This window comes from Somniosus microcephalus, chromosome 2 (assembly GCF_052327205.1).
Source record: "Somniosus microcephalus isolate GS21.2 chromosome 2, FLI_Smic_1.0, whole genome shotgun sequence".
NCBI lineage: Eukaryota > Metazoa > Chordata > Chondrichthyes > Squaliformes > Somniosidae > Somniosus > Somniosus microcephalus.
The window spans coordinates 40428840-40446930 of record NC_140988.1 but is presented as its reverse complement, the minus strand read 5'-3'; the positions used below and the strand labels follow the sequence as shown (position 1 = coordinate 40446930).

The following is an 18091-nucleotide window of genomic DNA, read 5'->3' as shown; positions in this document are numbered from 1 at the left end:
TGGTTGCATGCATTCCAGGTTTCATCACAAAATGCTGGAAGCACTCAGCAGGCCAGGCAGCAACCGTGAAGAGAGATTCAGAGTTAACGTTTCAATGTTAACTCTGTTTCTCTCTCCAGGGATGCTGCCTGGCCTGCTGAGTGCTTCCAGCATTTTCTGTTGTTATTTCAGATTTCCAGCATCCGCAGTATTTTGCTATTGTATTCATCACAAAACCTCCTGCTGTCAACTGCCCCACTCCCGCCATTGGACACCCTTTGAAACATCCAACCTCACTGCGTGGCCCCTTCCCACACCAATTGGAAAGCGAAAAGACTCTTTGTTACCCAATTGGTTAATTCTTGACTGTCAGTCAAACAGCCTTTTTTCCCCATCTCCAATATTTTTAGAACTAATAAACAGAAGTGCTTAAAGAAAATTTAAAAAACCCACTTTTTTTAATGCCCCAATGATTTTTTCCAGGGTTCCTCGCAGCAGTGTCCTGGCGATTAATCTTCAATTCCTGGAGACTCCAGGTCAATCCTGGAGGGTTGACAACCCTAACTCAGTTCCAATCTTCCATTGCCAAGTGATTCACCTTGGAGTCAACTGGACCTCACAGAGATCTCACTTACCTCCTGCATAGAGATATAGGATGAATACCCAAGCAGTTTATGAAGGGTTACCATGTATGACCACTGCCAGCCCTCCAAATTATACGGCTCAGAAGGAAAAAAAAATCCTGTATCTGGGAACGTATGTGATTGTCATCACGGTCGACCAGATCACATTTAAATCACATCATCCATCTCAAGCCAATAAAACGATAGATTGATACAAACACCAATAGTCTGCCGTGCGAGAGGCGGGATTTCCTGTTGTCAAATTAGGCTGCTCCACCACAAAAGCAACCCAACCCAGCAGTGCTGCACAAACACGGCTGCATGGTCTTGCTTGAGTTGCAGATTCATGGACAAACTTTGGCGGAGAGTGTGGGGCGGAAGGTTATGTTTCTGGAGCTGGAGCTTCCATTCGCCGAGGAGGACTGGCTCTGATCAAAGGGAGACAGAATTGGAATGTGTAAACTCCAGAATAGAATGCGGGGCGGTGGAAGGTTCTTATTAAGAACGTGACGCTGGAGATACCCGTTCTATTCTCGAATGTTGGGCAGGCGACAATCTTCTCACAGCAATAAAGGACGAGGCTGGTCCTGGTGTGTTTTCAATTGCTGCCTGCTCTATTATAATATTGTGCTATCATTGCAGTCAAGTGACGGTTGCAAACAGCCTGGCCGATGTTGCCATTACTGATAACCCGAAATGAAATCCTTCTCCTTTCTTCATTACATTCAAATCTTAGCTTTTTTTTTCTTATCAACACGTTTTTACTTTTGTTTTTACAATTTTTTAAAACAGATCTTGTGACAACTCTGTTGTATTTGTCAAAATAAACAAGAGGAGTCCAAAAGGATGTAAACAAACTCTTGTTCAGAAAAGATAAGTGCATTATTACCAAAGACTAAAATAAATAAATGGGGCATTTAAATAACTGCCTATTTCAGAGGAAATTGGTAACATTTTGGTTAAAATCGTCGAGCGGGTTATTGTGATCTGATATAAAACATGAGCATTTTGTGTTTTTTTAAAACAAAATTCAGCACCTTTTATAATAACATTGCAAAGTGACCCGCGAGAAAAACACTGATGACGTTGACCAGGACTTCGAAATATGGTTGGTGGGTGATGCAAACCAGCTGATTGTCCCCCCCCTCCTCCCCTTCCTTCTTCGTCTGGCGGCCAGTGGAATAATTTCTGGGAAAGGGGATGTTTTTTGGTTGGTTTGACGTTGTGTTGCTGTGTAAGAATCTGGGAGGTTGGGAAGCTGTGACCTGGATTTAGCCTATCAAGCTCTTGGAAGAGAGAAACAGTGTGGAGTGGAGGGAAGCACAGGCAGTATTCGGTGTGCTTCAGCCTCGGGAAACTGAAGCCTCCAGGCTTGTCTGGGGAACTGCAGGAGGACGGCAGCAACCGGGGCTGTCCACAATCAAACAGTCACACGGCTTATACAGACCCGACATCCTGGAGACCCTGCAAAAAAACAACAAAACAAAACAGACCTTTTCCAGTTGGATTTGGATCTGCTTTGAAAGCCCCTGAGCGAGGTAAGAAAGCGGCTTCAGCTCCTTTTACTTTGCACGCTCCGCACAGCTTGGAGGAATATGTTCAGCCTGTGTGTAACTTGTTTCTCCTAAAGTTAAGTGAACATTTCGGGGTCTTTTATATATTATTTTGAACATGATTTAGTCTATACTTGGCAATTGCCCGGGGTTTGGTTTCGGTTGAGTTGAATTCTGGTGTCTGCTGAGTTTTGTTTGCAATGAGCTGTTGTGTTTCGGTTTTATTTATGACCAAGGCCTAGGGAGAAAGATGATCTCCCCCCCCCCCCCCAACCGGCGGGCAACGTGGTGAAAAATGAAAGTCACTACCTCTCCACCCCCCCCCCCCTTTTAATATATTTTTAAATATATGTAAATATATATTTTTAAATCCTGATCGTTTGTCAATGCAGAAGACTTGTGCTTTAAAGTTAGGGTCCACACAGCAAAGATTTAAAAAAAGGAAAATGACAGCCCTTTTGAAACTTGAGGTGTTTGCTGTGGCGGCAGAGACGTGGGTTTCTGATCTAACCTCTAATTTATTGTGAAATAACCCTACTGGCACACTTATTTTTTTAAATTACTGTTGCTTTTTGTAAGACTTGTTCTTTTTTTATCATGTAATAGTGTACTTTTAATTTGAAGTTGCTGTGTTTTCTTTTGGGCAGCAACTTCATTTATGCAAATAATACACAATTGCATACCAGAGCTAGATTGAGCAATTGATTGTGGTAAAGCTTTCTGCTGTAAGTGGTGGAACAGACCTAAAAAGAATGCTGTGTTGATCCTTACCAGTCCACCCTGCAAAAATGTTAATTATGTATTTTAATTAGTCTGTTCTTAATTTATCCCTTACTTGAACAAAATTAATACATTTGTGGGGTTATTTATCGTATGTCTATTTTAATGAATAAATTTTATTTTGTCATTATTGGACTGTGAGTTTGACTGCTCAGCCAATGATGGGGATGCACTTTAGCCATTGAGGGCTAATCTTAGAGAATGTTTATTTCTGAATTAATTATTGTAGTATATGGATATTCTTGTATGCTTTACTTATACAGCACTAATGCTGGAGTATGGTTGTACTATATCCCTGAGCCTACTAGGATAGGGAAATAATGCATGTCTACGACATGTTTTTAAATGTCCAGTTGATTTCCATGTGGTCAACACATATATTCTGAAGCTTTTTCATAAAAACCTCCGGCACTAAATATTTTATGAACTCAAATTAGCGAGGCAAATAAGTTTCTTAGAAACAGAAATTAAACTGATAAAACGTTGCTCCGACATGCATTTAATTCCCGTTACTGAAGAAGGCCAGGTGCAGGTTATCTTAAAAGCGTACATACCTTTCACTTGTCCAGAGAAGAAAGACCATTCTGAGCTTTCTTTCACCCCCCACTCAATGCATATCTTATGCAATTTATGTACATTAACTACAGTACTGAAATCTGTCCGCAGTGGCTACCTTCAGAGCAGACTTGAAATGGTCTTAATGGATAGGTAGCTTCTTAATATTGGATTTAATGGCACTGAAAGAAAAACGAGAGTTGCGTTTACACAACACTTTTATCAAAAGGACCTCACATGCAACCAATTACTTTTTGGAGTGCAGTGACGATTATGTCGGTAGGCACAACATCTACGCTGCAGACTGTAAGATCCCACAAACAGCAGCAAGAAGAATGACCAGCTAATCTGTTTTTGGTGGTGTTGGTTGAGGAAGGAGTATTGGGAGGACACCAGGGGAGTTCCCTGCTCTTTGAGTATGCCATGGTATTTTTAATGCTTACTTGAACCTCCAGAATAGGCAAACTGGGCCTTAATTTGATGTTTCATTCAATATCAGTATTGCATTGGAGTGCCAGTCCATTTTATATGCCCAAATCCTGAAGTGTGGCTTGAACTGACAGCCTTCTGAGGCTCGAGTGCTACCAAGTGAACCAAGCTGTTAATGTCGTGTGTTAATAGTTTTAAAGCAGTGTTTAGGGTCAAAATTCTCTACATTCATTTTTAAGGCTTCAATTTCATTTTTGTAGGTGGTTTTGCCTGTGCCACTTCAGGTAATTATCAATTCATTGTTTTAAAATAAATGCACTGTACAAAGATAACAGAGCAGTTAATGATGGTTTCGAAACAGGGATGTTTATACATCTTGCAATTAAAAAAAAAAATTACATTTGCATGCTGTTGAGAATGTAAATCCAGTGCACTGAGCGGCACTTGGAATAGGCAGATTGTCCTTAAGGATATGAAATGATATCAATAATTGCTGCTTGCTCTATCTATTTGTAAGTTAGGAATGAAACTTTTTACATTCATTATAGATTAAAATATTAATAAACTTTTGAACAATTTTAGGTGGCTGTGTCAGAGATGATGCATTAGAGATGTTTTGATTGGCATCCTTCAATCTGTGTAGGATACAAGTTTGTGTCCAGAATACTGAGTTATTTGTCAGTTGTAACTCTCAAATATGTTGGGAGGATTATGCAATAAAAATACAAAATAATGAACTGTAAAGCTGAAAAGATATGCACTTGTATTTCATTACCTCCAGCAAGCCTGGATTGCACACCGTGTGTATACACAGAGATAGTTTTGTAGAACCTCTAGCTATATAGGTGTACATTTTTGCACAATATTGAAAATGGGAAACTGAGGCCCATTGTTGAGGTGTGAGATTAAGGCCAATGAAATTGCAATTATATTTGGGGGTGGGGGGGGGAAAGCTTTGTTTTTAAATGCAAAGTGATGGATCTTATTTGTAACGATTTACTATAGCTTGTGTCAGCTGGTCCTGCCTCCTTTGTCGTCTGAGGGCCAGGTACAGTGACTGATGTGATTGTGAGGTTGTGCCTGGGAGAGTGAGGAGGCTGCAGGTGAATTGGAATGCACAGATGCAGCGTATTTTTAGTTGCTGATCTTGTAAGATGACTGGCTTGGTAGTGCTTCAGGTGGATTGTACAATCTAAATTGTGTGCTTTTTCTCTTTTGTAAATCACAATTTGTGATCCAATCATCCAAAAAGAAGAAATGCATCTGCTTCTTTGCTGTTCTGTTTATCCATGTATATTTTGTGGGCCATATGTCATATATTTGATTTTTTTTTTTAATGGGATTTTTTTGCACTCGAGATAAGGAATGTAGATTGTGGAATGACTTTTCATTTCAGGCACCTGGTGCCAGCACCGAGTACTCAAAGTCCGATAAGGGGCGGTCAGGTGTGGAGTAAATCTTCTAGTCTGCTCCAACAATATGCATTCATCTAATCTCTGCCTCCTGTAGAATGTCTTCTACTACACCAGTGTGGCTTTTTTTTCTGTACCTTGAAAGGCCCTCCTCATGGTCTTTCTGAGTAAGACTGCTAATTTATTGCTGGGATACTGCCCATTTGAACTGGGTTGTGTCAGTCCAAACTCGTGTCAAGCAGAGAGATAAGACTTTCATCACATCAGTTTTGCTGGATTTGAAGCTATTTTCCAGAATTACAGAGGACCTTGTTGAAACCCACTGCGACACCCAGTTACTTTCCCTCGAGGCTTGGATACTTATTACGGACCTTGTGTATATGGAAGATTGAGGCAACTGTTCATAGTGTATTCTGTACAGTAAATGTTGGTGCTGAGTCCAGCAGCAAGGAGTGGGCACACAGTAAATAGCATCTGCTTGCTATTTGAAAAAAGCCTTGTCATATGGCTTTAGGTTTTTTCCCCATGTTCCTGGAACCAATCACAGCAGCACTAAATGAGAATTTTATTTACAGCATTACTTTGCTAATTTATTAATTGAAAATTATGGCAAACTTATCTAGCTGATCCAGATTATTCAGTGTGCTGCATTGAAGTAATCAAGATCATGGTGTATTCTACTGGGAATTAAGTATAGGTTCAGGTAGTTGTACTGAAGAGTGAGACCATCGCATTAAATTTATACTCTGTTCTTGGTGTATTGCGTAGGGGAGGTTCTTGTGTGTCATTCGTAGTTTAATACAGATTGTGAAGGTATTTGTTTTAATCTTAAGGGTGGGAGATTTTTTTTCCTGCTTACGAGAGCAGTTGTGCATTTCTGAAGCATTAAAAGAGGGGCCCTTGATAGGAGTGAGTTTCATGATCCGAAATGTAAGGCCCATTGCATCCCCACTTAGATATTAAAATCATGTTAACGTATCTCGAAATAGTGCATTATTGTAACCCCAATAAGTGACACTTGATCCCTCTGGATTTTATTGATTTCTCAGTGGATTGATTGGCCATGTTCACAGGCAAAATGTTTTGTCATTGATCTTGACCTGCTGATGGGGTTAATATTGTCAAATGTTGGCGCTTTGGGTGACTCTTTAGTGGGGCTTCGCTATCCTCATCAAGTTCCATTTTGAACCTTGTTTCCAAAAGTGTGACAGAATTATAATTTTGGCCTGTTATTTTTGGTCTTGCACTGATTTATTCTGTGTATATTTTCAAAGTCCAAAATGTGGGGGGAAAATGAAGAAAAATTGTGATACATGAAATAAATTCTTAAAGCATGACTGAAGTATAGTATAATTTGAGCAAAACACCTAGATGTTGCTTGGCTCATGGTGTGTGATTGAATCTAATGGGACTATGTATGTAGGAAATGTGTGGCAGTTGAAACAAAACCAAAGAAATGATGTTCTATAGTGTTGGTCTTTGGAGCTACTTTTAAAACTGAGCAGCTTTCTAAATGTAAGATTGGAGTTTTGGTACCTTCGGTCTTTTCAGAAGAGAACGGATCGAGACCAGAGTTGCAGTGTTTTCCGTTGCCGTCATGGTAATCTGTTGGATTTTGTGATTTTTTTTTTTCTCCGCTTCATGAATTAAAAAAAAAGAAATGGCTGAATTGACCTCCAGTCATCAGTTCTGTGGCCTTGAGATGATTCATTGCTTGTACAAACTGAACCCTTCATTCAATTGTAACACACGGCTGATACTGCAGGAGCAGTAATCGGTTTTACTCCAAAGAATGGCATTAACTTTCAATGGAATGTGGCCGGCCTGATTTGTAGGGAGAAGCACTAATTCTGCGTGAAGCTGTTATCTTTGGAAATAAGTATTGTTTTGACTTTGCTAAAATAAGTAGTGTTTATGAAATTTATTACAAAATTCTATGAACTCATTCATTTTTCTTTTTGCAAAGAATACTGCAAAGGCCCTCCCTCTCTAAGCAGGTGCCATGTTAGTAGGCTAACCACTGCTTGTTAGGAAACTGAACACGGCCTGAAAGCCCACTTTACTATAGGACAGCAGTTCCCAAAGATTTTTTACCGAACCCTTTTTTGAAGATTCGAGTCCCACGCGCGCCCGCGCCCACCCCATTCTCCGAAATGGTGGGTGGAACTTTCTATTCAGACGGGGGTGGGTGCATAAAACAGACAGGAGCAAATCAGCCTCCTGTTGTATACCAGTGTTGTCTAATATATTAGCCACTAGCCACGTGTGGCTAATTGGGAATCCAGATGTGGATAATTACATTTCTGATTCTGCTTTTTAAAAAAAAAAAAAAAATTAATAGACACTATCATGTCAGTTGGGGGCATGTGGTCTCGATGTTCATCTTTGCATGGTGTGTGCATGTATATTTAACCTTTTTTGTGCCTTCGTTGTTAAAATGGTAAGATGAAAAAAGCAGAGTGTCTGAGTTTTTTTGATCATTCTGAGTGCTTTACTTCTTTGGTTACTGAATGTTGGCAGATGTTTGTTTAGTAAATATAAACATGTGAAGTACATTTACGTGTCTGTGTGTATAAGGCGTTTTCTAATAAAAGCAATGCATCTGGCTAAAACAGTGTTGTTGTAGCCACACCTGCGACTAGTCAGCAATTTCTATTGGGTAATGCTGCGTTATACACCCCGCCTGATTGAGTTCAGTGGTAAAGCGGGGTGTATAACAGGCCGCCAATCCGCTGTCCTCCATTTTATGCCACTTGCTGAAGTTGAAAGGTGCGTTCAGTATTTATGCAAAGAACAAGTGGATTTTATTTTCTCAGCTAATATAACACATACAGTACTAATGACACCAGTTTCAAACTAGTACCCACAGGAGTAGTATAACCACAGGACCAGACAAGGCTCAATCTGTGGGAAGATAGTTATGGCACAATAAAATGGGCCACATTAGTATAAGTAACCCCCCTCCTGCAATAAAAATCACCATGGCTTGGCCTAGAATCTGGGCTCTAGATCTGTCTGTGCCCCAGACATTCACTGATCATTATTACCTTGCTCTTTGCTCATTTTAAACCGTCCTGGTGGCGAGTGGGCCCCGCCGCCAGCTGCTGCAGCGAGAGCAGGATGAGGCCCGGGAGCAGCAGCTAATAGACCCACACCAGCAGGAGTGCCGCTGTTTCTGGCACCTCTCCGTCAGCCTTCATGCGATCCCGGACTTTCCTTTTGCAGGTGCCTCAATTTGTGACACTTGTCTTGGCTGTTGCTGCGGTCATCCCTGCAGGAGCAGGAGGAGATTCGGCTGCTTGGGTCCTGGCATCGTGGATCCACCGTGGCCCTGGTGACTGTTACTGGAACATGAGCCCCCCAACGACCGCATGTAGCCCCCACTGACAGCGCGCCACCAGCTGCAGGAAAACAACAGCAAGGTTCACTAGATTGCGCTCATTCCTGGATGCGGGGGCAGCCACTTATTAAATGCACCCAAGCTGCGTTTGTTCAGACCTAGCGTCGTCCTCGTGCCACCCCCTGATAACCTCGTTTCACCTCATCCCGAGTTTGAGATCCTCTGATAGGACATATCTCTTCCATAGCAATAGGGATGTGGAATACTGTGGTGGTAACTGTTCTTGGATCTGATTTCCAATTATAAACTGTATCTGGGAGAAAAAAATTGTCCAGTCTTTATTTAAAAAAAAAAAAAATTGTGATTTTGTTTCTAAAAGTGTAAGAATTGTTTTGTTTTCATGATGGTTGACAATCCTTGCCATCACAGAGTGTGCCACAGCTTCGGTTTGTTTAGTTTTAGACTTGGTGGAAGGTGCCAGGTTTAAGTGTCCTCTGGGATTTGTCGATTAGTGTAATACGTGTGCATTCTGGGTGCTAGTGTCCGCCACAAAGTGTCACTGATGCATTCTGGAGTCCACTACTTGGTTGAGCCTTTTCACTTCAGGTACTATACAGTGCATGTTTGGGAGTGTAGCAAAATGTGACAGCGCCCCCCCCCCCCCCCCCCCCCCCCAAGACCTTGGAGAGAGATGCAGGTCTGCACAGGGGAAATTTTAAACTTTTCTAACATACAATGGTTGGCTTTTTAAAGAAGAAAGAAAGACTTGGATTTATATAGTGCCTTTCACGACCACTGGACGTCTCAAAGCACTTTACAGTCAATGAAGTACTTTTTGAAGTGTAGTCACTGTTGTATCGTAGGAAATTTTTGCATAAATTTAGTGTCTTCAAAAAATGTGTTCTAAATGTTTTTACTTGTATAGAGTGGGCTATGTAAAGAAGCAAGATGGCTACTAAAAACGGCCAAGAGAACATTTTTTGTCAAGCATTTGATTGGTTGACTTTGTGGTCATCAGTAGTTCCTGATAGCATTGAAAAACATTTGAGTAGTTTTGTTTTGCATGGTTGTGTGTCATTGTTAGTTTTTCCCGACCTGTCTACGGTTGTGTGCATCAGCGTTTTAACTTAACATATAGGCCCAGAAATTCGGGTCGGGGGCTTCCCGCGGGTGCAAGCCACCGACCTGTACTTACCTACCGCGCCGGCCGTTGAGCTGTGGGCCCGCGTGGGATTCCGATCCTGGGCCTCCTCCAACTGCCGGCGCGCAGTGCTTACGTATCCCAGGGGCGCAGTTAGCTCGATGCATCCCCTGGGATCACGTGGGCCATGGGGAGCCAATGGTAGCAGGGATTGCTTCATTCATAAGTTTGACAGGAAGACCTGTCAAACCTATAAATACTATAAGCCCCAAAACATCTCACAATCTTCAAATAATTTTTTTTTTTAAATCACATTTTTAAAATAAACTAAGTTACATGAAATAACTATTTTAAACAATTTAAATTTTTGAAAAAATTAATTACATTTTCTAACGGGGCTAAAAATAAACTTGCCTTTCTTTAAAGTATTTAAAAATAATAAACCTGTGGAAAAAATGTTTTAATTTTAATTAATTCACCACTTACCTTGTAAAAAGCAGGCCTTGCGACTGCTTTTTACATGCCTAACTTCTGGAGACTTACCTTCCCGGGAAAACCTGCAAAAAAAACGTAAGTTCAATGCGCACGCGCTGCCTCTCCTGCGCACGCGTTCGACTTCTGAACCCCTTCTTTCAGGGGAACGGAAGTGCCGGTTTCCCGCGCATGCGCAGTGCATGCACGAAACCGGCACTTCCATTGGGCTTACGGGTGAGTACCCCGTGCGTACTCACCCATGGAGTCCCGAATTTCTGGGCCATAGTGTTGGTTGAGCCAGTCAGAAAAGCCTAACAGGTGACTGTGCTACGGCATATTTAGAGTGTGACTTAGTCATTTATTGTGTGGTACGCTGTATAAGCAAGGCATTTATATCTATATATCTCCGCTTTTGATAGGAACTCTGGAGGTTCAGCTAAAATAGTTACCAAAGATATAACCTTTTGAATTGGGTGTACTGTAGTTTGTTTGGCTAAACATCAAATTCGATCTATCGCCGAGACTGAGAAATCCTAGTTCTGAAAGGTACTTCAGAACTGCAGGAGAATTCTTTTATTATATCCTTACTTTTAGAACTAAATTATGTTAATATAATCAGTGATAATATTTCACAAGGTGCACAGAATACAAAACCTGTACATAATAAAAATGCAAAATTTTGACTGAAGCAGTGACTGAAAGTTGAGAGATTTTTCCTCCCCATCTGACGATTTAAGCCCCACAATTTTCTTCCCAGTCTTCCAGAAAATGCCTTGTGTTTTGCCCAAGTGGATGGACAGTCATCTTGCTGCCAGGCCTCTGCCAATACTGCTTCAAACTGGCTTGTAGAAGGTACGTGAGGGGTGGCTTCTTGGTTTACCCCCACCACTTAAAGCAATCCAAAGTATTCATTTTTAACCCGTGGCTCCTTTTTAGGCCCCCCAATTTTTTTTTTTGAGGGGGGAGGTGCTGAAAGCATGTCAAAGTTATCCTCCCTCCCCTCATAGATGTATCTGGGCTTACTGCATAGATCCTTGTTCTCTACTCCTCTCCTGAAGGCAGTGACTCATACTGGTTCTACAGGAACAGTTGGCAGGCTATTGAGTCCAGGGCTGCCGTATAGCTGAGCTTGATGTTGAATTCATTTAACGTTCACACACATGCACATCCATAGTTCACAGAAAAATGATCAAGAATAGGAACACTGGCTGTTTTTTTTTATTGAAGCTCCCCAAATGAGATCAAGTAACTTGGTTCAGCCCTGGAGTTGAAAATGGGACCTTTCTCTTTTGTACGGCTCTGTATCACATCTCACTGTCTTAATAATTTTCTGGAGTCATTTTTCTTGAGCACTTTTTCAGCTCACTGGGGAGCAGAGAGTTGCTCCCTTTGATTGGTATGCAAAGTTATTGTGTTACTCTTGGATTGTACTGTAGGCGGTACTGTGGTAGAAGCTGAATATATTTTGCACCAATTGATTTTAACAGTCCCACTTTTGTGATTGTATCACAAGTATTACCAAAAGTTTGTTGCGAGATTAATATCTCAGTACCTCTGGTCTAATCGTGAGGCTGTGTGATAGAGGTTTTAGAAGATCTGATGAGACTCCTTGATTGTGGGCTAATTATTCCACAGGACACACTGATTCTTGTGCTGTTGACAGGAGAGAGGGAGGGGTGGGTAACAGGACATATTTGTATATTGAAACTGCAAGGCAGATGAATATTTTCAGTTTTGTGTGATAACCTTTGGTGATCAGGGTCTAGTTGTGCAGACCTTTGCTTTAGAAGGTTAAGTAAGTGGGCTGGAGCCCATGATGGGGTCTGTAGAAGTCAAAATGATCTTTCTTCATTTTATACTTTTGTTTGGTGCTCCTTATAATTCATAATACTTTTTGGGACATTGGTATTTTATTTATGAGCCAGGAAATTTCAAATTCCTCTTAACTAAACATCACACAGTAGTAACAACAGGAGATTGATTTACGGGTCCTGGTATACAAATGATATGATGCAATCTGGCCTTGGGACTGTATATTTACCTGAGTAACATAGTTACAACAACAGCTTACATTTATCGACAAGCGTTCTAAGGCGCTTCAAAGGTATAATTTCTTTTTAAATGGACGCCAAGCCAAAGAAGATGATATTAGGAGGGGTTTAAACGAGGAAGGGGGGTGGGGGCAGGGGGGTGGGGGAGAGGGATTTAGTATGGGAATTACAAAATATGGGGTATAGGTGGTGGAAGGCACGGCTGCCAATGGTGAGGCGAAGGAACAGGGGGTTGTACAGGAGGCCAGGGTCAGAAAAATGGAGAGTTTGAGAGGAGAGGGGGTTATGGAGCTGCAGACGGTTACAGGGATAGGGAGGAGTGAGTCCACGAAGGAACTTAAAGCGTTGGGGGCCGGAAACTAATGTAGGCCAGCAAGGATGGGGTGATGAGTGAATGGGGCTTGAAGCCGGGTAAGATGCGGGTAGCAGAGTTCTGGATTAGCTGAAGTTTATGGAGAGTGGAGATTGGGTGGCTGGCCAGGAGAGCACTGGAGTAGTCGATTCTGGAGGTGACAAAGTCATGACTGAGCTTTTCAGCAGCAGGTAGGCAGAGGCAGACAGTATTACGGAGGTGGAAGTAGGCAGTCTCTGATGGAAAGGATATAGGGTCAGAAGCATAGCTCTGGTCAAATCGGACGCTAGAGTTGCAAACTGTCTGGTTCGGCCGGATACGGTGGTCAAGGAGGGGAATGGAATCGGTGGCAATGGTACGGAGTATGTGGTGGGAGCTGAAGATGGTGGTTTTGGTCTTCCCAGTGTTTAATTGGAGAAAGTTGTGTCGCATCCAAGATTGGATGTCGGGACAAGCAGTCTGACAACAAAGACATTGGAGGGGGTCAAGAGAGAAGGAGGAGAGGTAGAGCTGGGCGTCATCAGCATATGTGTGGAAGCTGACCCTGTATCTTCGGATGATGTCGCTATGGGGCAGCATGTAGATGAGGAGGCCCAGAATAGATCCTTGAAGGATTCCAGAAGTAACGCAGTGGGGCGGGACAAGAAGTTATTGCTAGAGATGTTCTGGCTACGCTTAGGTAGTTTAGAGTGGAACCAAGTGTGGGCAGTCCTACTGAGCTGGGCAATGGAGGAGAGACCTTGGAGGAGGAGGAGGAGGATGGTATGGTTGATCTTGTCAAAGCTGCAGGGAGGATGAGGCGGGATTATGCATCGTGCTTACAGTCTCCGAGGATGTCATTTGCGACTTTGGCTAAGGCTGTTTTTGTGCTGTGGTAGGGGTGGAAACCTGATTAGAGAGATTCAAATGTGGAGGAGTTGGAAAGATGAGGCAACCAGGTATTCAAGAACGCTGGAGACGGACGGGAGGTTGGAAATGGGCAGAGGTTTGCAAGGACAGAGGGGTGGAAGGTGGATTTTTTGAGGAAGGGGTGATGATGAGGTTTTGAAAGGGAGAGGGAGCTACTTATTATGTCAGCTAGCGTTAGTTTGAAAGTTACTTGTTTGAAAGGCAGAACTGCAGCATCTAACCAATGCCTTTCATGTACTCATGGTACAGTCGGCAAGAATTGCACAATTTCACTTTGGTTTTTAAAAGCTAGCACTTGTAAGAACCCAATGATCTTGTTTGAGGAGTCTAGAAGAGACCTCTGAGGAATAGTCGAGCTGGAAATGTAAACAGAGTTGTCGTCCTGACATCATTTCTAAAACTGTACTGTGTAGAAGTGAAAGTGTGCTGTGGTTTACTTAAGAGCAAGCTCGCTCTCTCTACATTTAACTGACAAGCTCTTGGAAGTGTTGTAGCTAGCCATGGGGTGGGGTAGGGGTCACAAGCTCTGCGTGGAAGCCTTGAGTGGCAGATCTGATTAATTGTGGTCGAGCCTTTGTCCTGCAGGACATGGCAATAGCTGTCGCTAGCCTAAAAGAAGATAGGATTAGTGTGTTGATATGGTTCATTTGCCTGCTTTTTTCCTACCCGGACTCGGCAATTAGCTCAAGATGATCAGGTTTTCTGTTCAGGATTAACCGTTTCTTTCCACTGTTCCACTGCTGAAAGCATTTCAGATCTTTACTGGAGCTTTTATTTTTGCTGTTGGACTCTTGTTTGTTAGCCAGCAATGATTACTGCAAGTAGGATAAGAGAAGTATAGATTTGTTTTTATTCTATGAGCAAAAAGGTATATCTTAGGACACGGTTTTGGTCTTGGGATTCTTGATTTTAAAGTTTAGATTTTGTTTTGTAATGTATAAAGGCCCCTGTTTTTCTTCAGTCTCCTCCTCCCTCCTGAGCTAATTCTACACCTGTACACACTGGGCAGGTAGGATTCTCCCTTGCTGTTATTGCCAGCCACAGTAAGGTGTCTACACTTTTCACAACATTTTCCTTCCTCCCTGTTGTCTCTGCCTCAGCTGCCTATTATGGCAGTGGGACGGAAAACCAGTTTTAAGTCTACTGCTTCGATTTTAATTCCTGTACCACTTGGTTTCTGGAAATCCATATGCACCACATATATTTATTCCCTTTATCCAATTGACCACTTCTTTTTCTTAAAAAAAAAAAAAAAAAATGCTATTATATTCATCAAACATGACTTGCCTGAAAGGCAGGCAAGGAGAAGCAAGCGGGTGTAATTAAAAGTTGAAGTAAAAAGGAGACTGCAGGAAAGGACCAAAAAAAGCGCACACAGCTAAAAGATGTACAGGAAACTCTCGCTTTACCAGCACCTAAATGACCGAAAATCTCTGTTAACCGGCAAAATGCAGCAGTAGGTTCAGGTAAGTTATACTTCATATTAGTGGCCGTTCCTGGATCTGTGGCCGTGTAACTGGGGTTCCTGCACCTGTTGCTATTGCAACAGGGACGCCTGGATCTGTGGCCGTGTATGCGGCTCTCGTAGCTTTTACTATACCTCTCTGTGTAATCCAGTCTTTTTGATAAACTGGCACCACGCCGGTCCCGTCGGTGCCAGATAAAAAAGAGTTTCCTGTACTTGGGACATAACTTTACATTTTGTATGATTTTACACAGCAAGGCTTTCTTTGGGGGGACGGAAAGTATTTTGGTTCCGCACCTCACTAGCAACTCTGAATTTTGAAAGGTGGCTAGGCTAGCGGAATTCATTGTTGAAGGGATGGGACTGAAATTTAACCAATTTTTTTGAATTCCACAGTGTGCCTAATAAGTATATTCAGTAGGCTGGAATCATCTTGATGAGCTATGGGTTGTGCAACTGCAGTTGTGAAGGAATTAGCTTGCACTTTGGTGACTTCAAGTTCATATCCTAGCAATCCAGACAAACACTTTGGGCGGAATCTTGCCTTCCAGGCCGAGTTCGAGGCGGGACTGCTGGTTTTTGGGTTCCAGTCCCGCCCCCAGCAACGTCTGACGAACAGACGCTATTTTCCCCTGATTGGCCTTGTTAAGCCCGCCTTGCGGGCTTGCTGGCCAATTAAGGGAAAGCCGGTGTCAGATGACGTCCGTTGACGCTTCATCTGTCGGTTTTCTTAAAGGCATATGCACCACACTTGTTTGACAGATGATTTGACTGTTTGACAGCATTGAGATGCTGTCAAACACTGACAATCATTGTCCACAGGTGAGCCCTTGCATCCAGGCTCTCCAGTTACACTCTCCTTAGGGTAAAATAGATTGCAGCTGAGATGGCAGAAGCCATCTGTCACTTCTTCCGATGAGATGGGCCTACACAAACACTTCACAGCTTGTCACCTGCACAAACATCTAATCACATTAAAAATTACTTTCATAACTTTTCCTTACCTCTGATACTCACCAGTGTCCCATTGAATCCTTTAAACCACTTCTGCAGTTGTCATATATACACAGAAATTACAGTAGACCCACATCACGCCTCACTTACCCTGGCGGGGTTCCCCGACGTCAGGAAGCCTGCAGCAGAGGGCTCAAAATGGGGAAAAACTGCCCGTTAACAGGCAGTTAAGTGGCTGTAATCCTCTTCCTGCCTCTAGGAGTCGGGACCCTGTGCAAATCGGGGACCCGACTCCCGGGAAGAATGGTTGGAGATGGGTTGGGAGCTGGTTTGGGACCCGCTCCCATATTTGGGGATTTTCCTAGCAGTCCCGCCACCTCAGGGCTGGTAAAATCCAGCCCTTTGTCTCCCATCAGCTCTTCCTCCTACAACTTAAGGACCGTTAAAACTTTAGCTCTGCACCTGCTAATGACTATTTCTTGATTTACGCTGTCCTTTAACTCTTTTTTCAATCTTGATAGTGTCATGCACTGTGGTCCTTCACCCGTCAGCTATGTGTTTCTCAGTAATAAAAAAAGAAGTTGGGGGAGGGGCTACGTGAAGCCTACTTGTGGTGTGTCTATCAACCATGTAAGAGGTCCTAATGATGCTGCAGAATAGATTGTTGGCAATGTTTTACTGTAATGTACATATTTCCTAATGTTAATACAGTACCAGCATGAGTTCTGTTTTTTCCTCCCTAAGGAATGTTGGCAACGTACAGCAGTACATTAGCGCACATTTGCCAGCCTGAGTGTCGTTTCTGATCAATGAATAGTGAAGCTTGCAATCCGATTTCGTTTGCTAATGGGTTGCTTGCAGTTTGCTATTAAATCATTTTAGCTAAGAAGCCAGTTTTTTATTTTTATTATGTAATACTTGTGTTTGGAAGGAGGGGCCAAGCTATCCAGTTATTGAATTCCCATGAAGAAATAAGGTGAAGGAAAATCTGATCGAAACTCTCTCTTTTACAAGGCAGTAGTTAGCAGCTAGTGTAAGGAGAACTTTTATTTACAGTTCCAGACCTGAAACGTTAACTCTGTTTCTCTCTTCACGGATGCTGCCTGGCCTGCTGAGTGTTTCCAGCATTTTCTGTTGTCTCAGATTTCCAGCATCTGCAGTATTTTGCTATTGTTTTATTTACAGTTGCCGTGTGAACAATTTTGGCAGCTAATTTGCACACAGCAAGGTCGCAAGCAGCAAATGGATGAATGATTAGCTGTTTTTTGGTGGTGGGTGTTAAGAGGGAGAATTATCGGCTGGAACGCGGGAGAACTCCATGCTCTTCCCATAGTTTCATGGGATTTTCTACAGTCACCTAAGCTGGCAGACAGGGCCTCCATTTAACATCTCATTCCAAAGATGGTATTGCACAGATGTCAGTGCAATACTGTGGCACCCCTTCAGTATAATATCCTTCAATATTCCGGAAGAACGGGTTTCCCACCAGTCCTGCTGAATTTAACGACAGGACCTGATTAGCATTGTTTTTATTCGTTCCCCGGCCACAGCTGGGAAGCGGAGAGGGGGGGCGATCAGAAAGGCCGGAATTGGGGGGTAAGGTCGGAGAAGATCGGAGGCTGGGGTCTGGGGAGATTCGAGGCTTTGTGGAGGAGATCAGAACATAAGAAATAGGAGCTGGAGTAGGCCATTTGGCCCTTTTTGAGCCATTCAACAAGATCATGGTTGATTTAATATTTGGAAGACCAAAGCCCCACCACAAACTCTATTCCCTAGCCACTGACTCCATCCCTCTAACATCTGTCTGAGGCTGAACCACACTGTTCGCAACCTTGGTGTCATAATTGACCCTGAAATGAGCTTCCGACCACATCCGCAGCATAACAAAGACTGCCTACTTCCACCTCTGTAACATCGCTCGTCTCCGGCCTTGCCTCAGCTCATCCGTTGCTGAAACCCTCATCCGCTGCTGAAACCCTCATCCACTACCTCTAGACTTAACTATTCCAACGCACTCCTGGCTGGCCTCCCACATTCCACCCTATGTAAACTTGAGGTCATCCAAAGCTCAGCT

The 18091-nt window shown here is 42.8% G+C and overlaps 1 protein-coding gene across 6 annotated transcripts in view; it reads left to right on the top strand.

The window, feature by feature from the left end:
* elf2a (E74-like factor 2a (ets domain transcription factor)) overlaps window positions 1-18091 on the top strand; it is a 179674-nt gene that overhangs the window by 60301 nt on the left and 101282 nt on the right. The window contains exons 1-2 of one of the 6 annotated variants that reach the window (XM_086008520.1): window positions 927-2140; window positions 4180-4203. The exons of 1 other annotated variant lie outside the window; for it this stretch is intronic. The gene's annotated coding sequence lies outside the window, so the exon portion shown is untranslated. Of the gene's footprint in view, window positions 1-924; window positions 2141-4179; window positions 4204-18091 lie in introns of those variants that run through there. 4 more of the 6 variants (XM_086008522.1, XM_086008519.1, XM_086008523.1 and 1 more) reach the window with 4 other exon arrangements.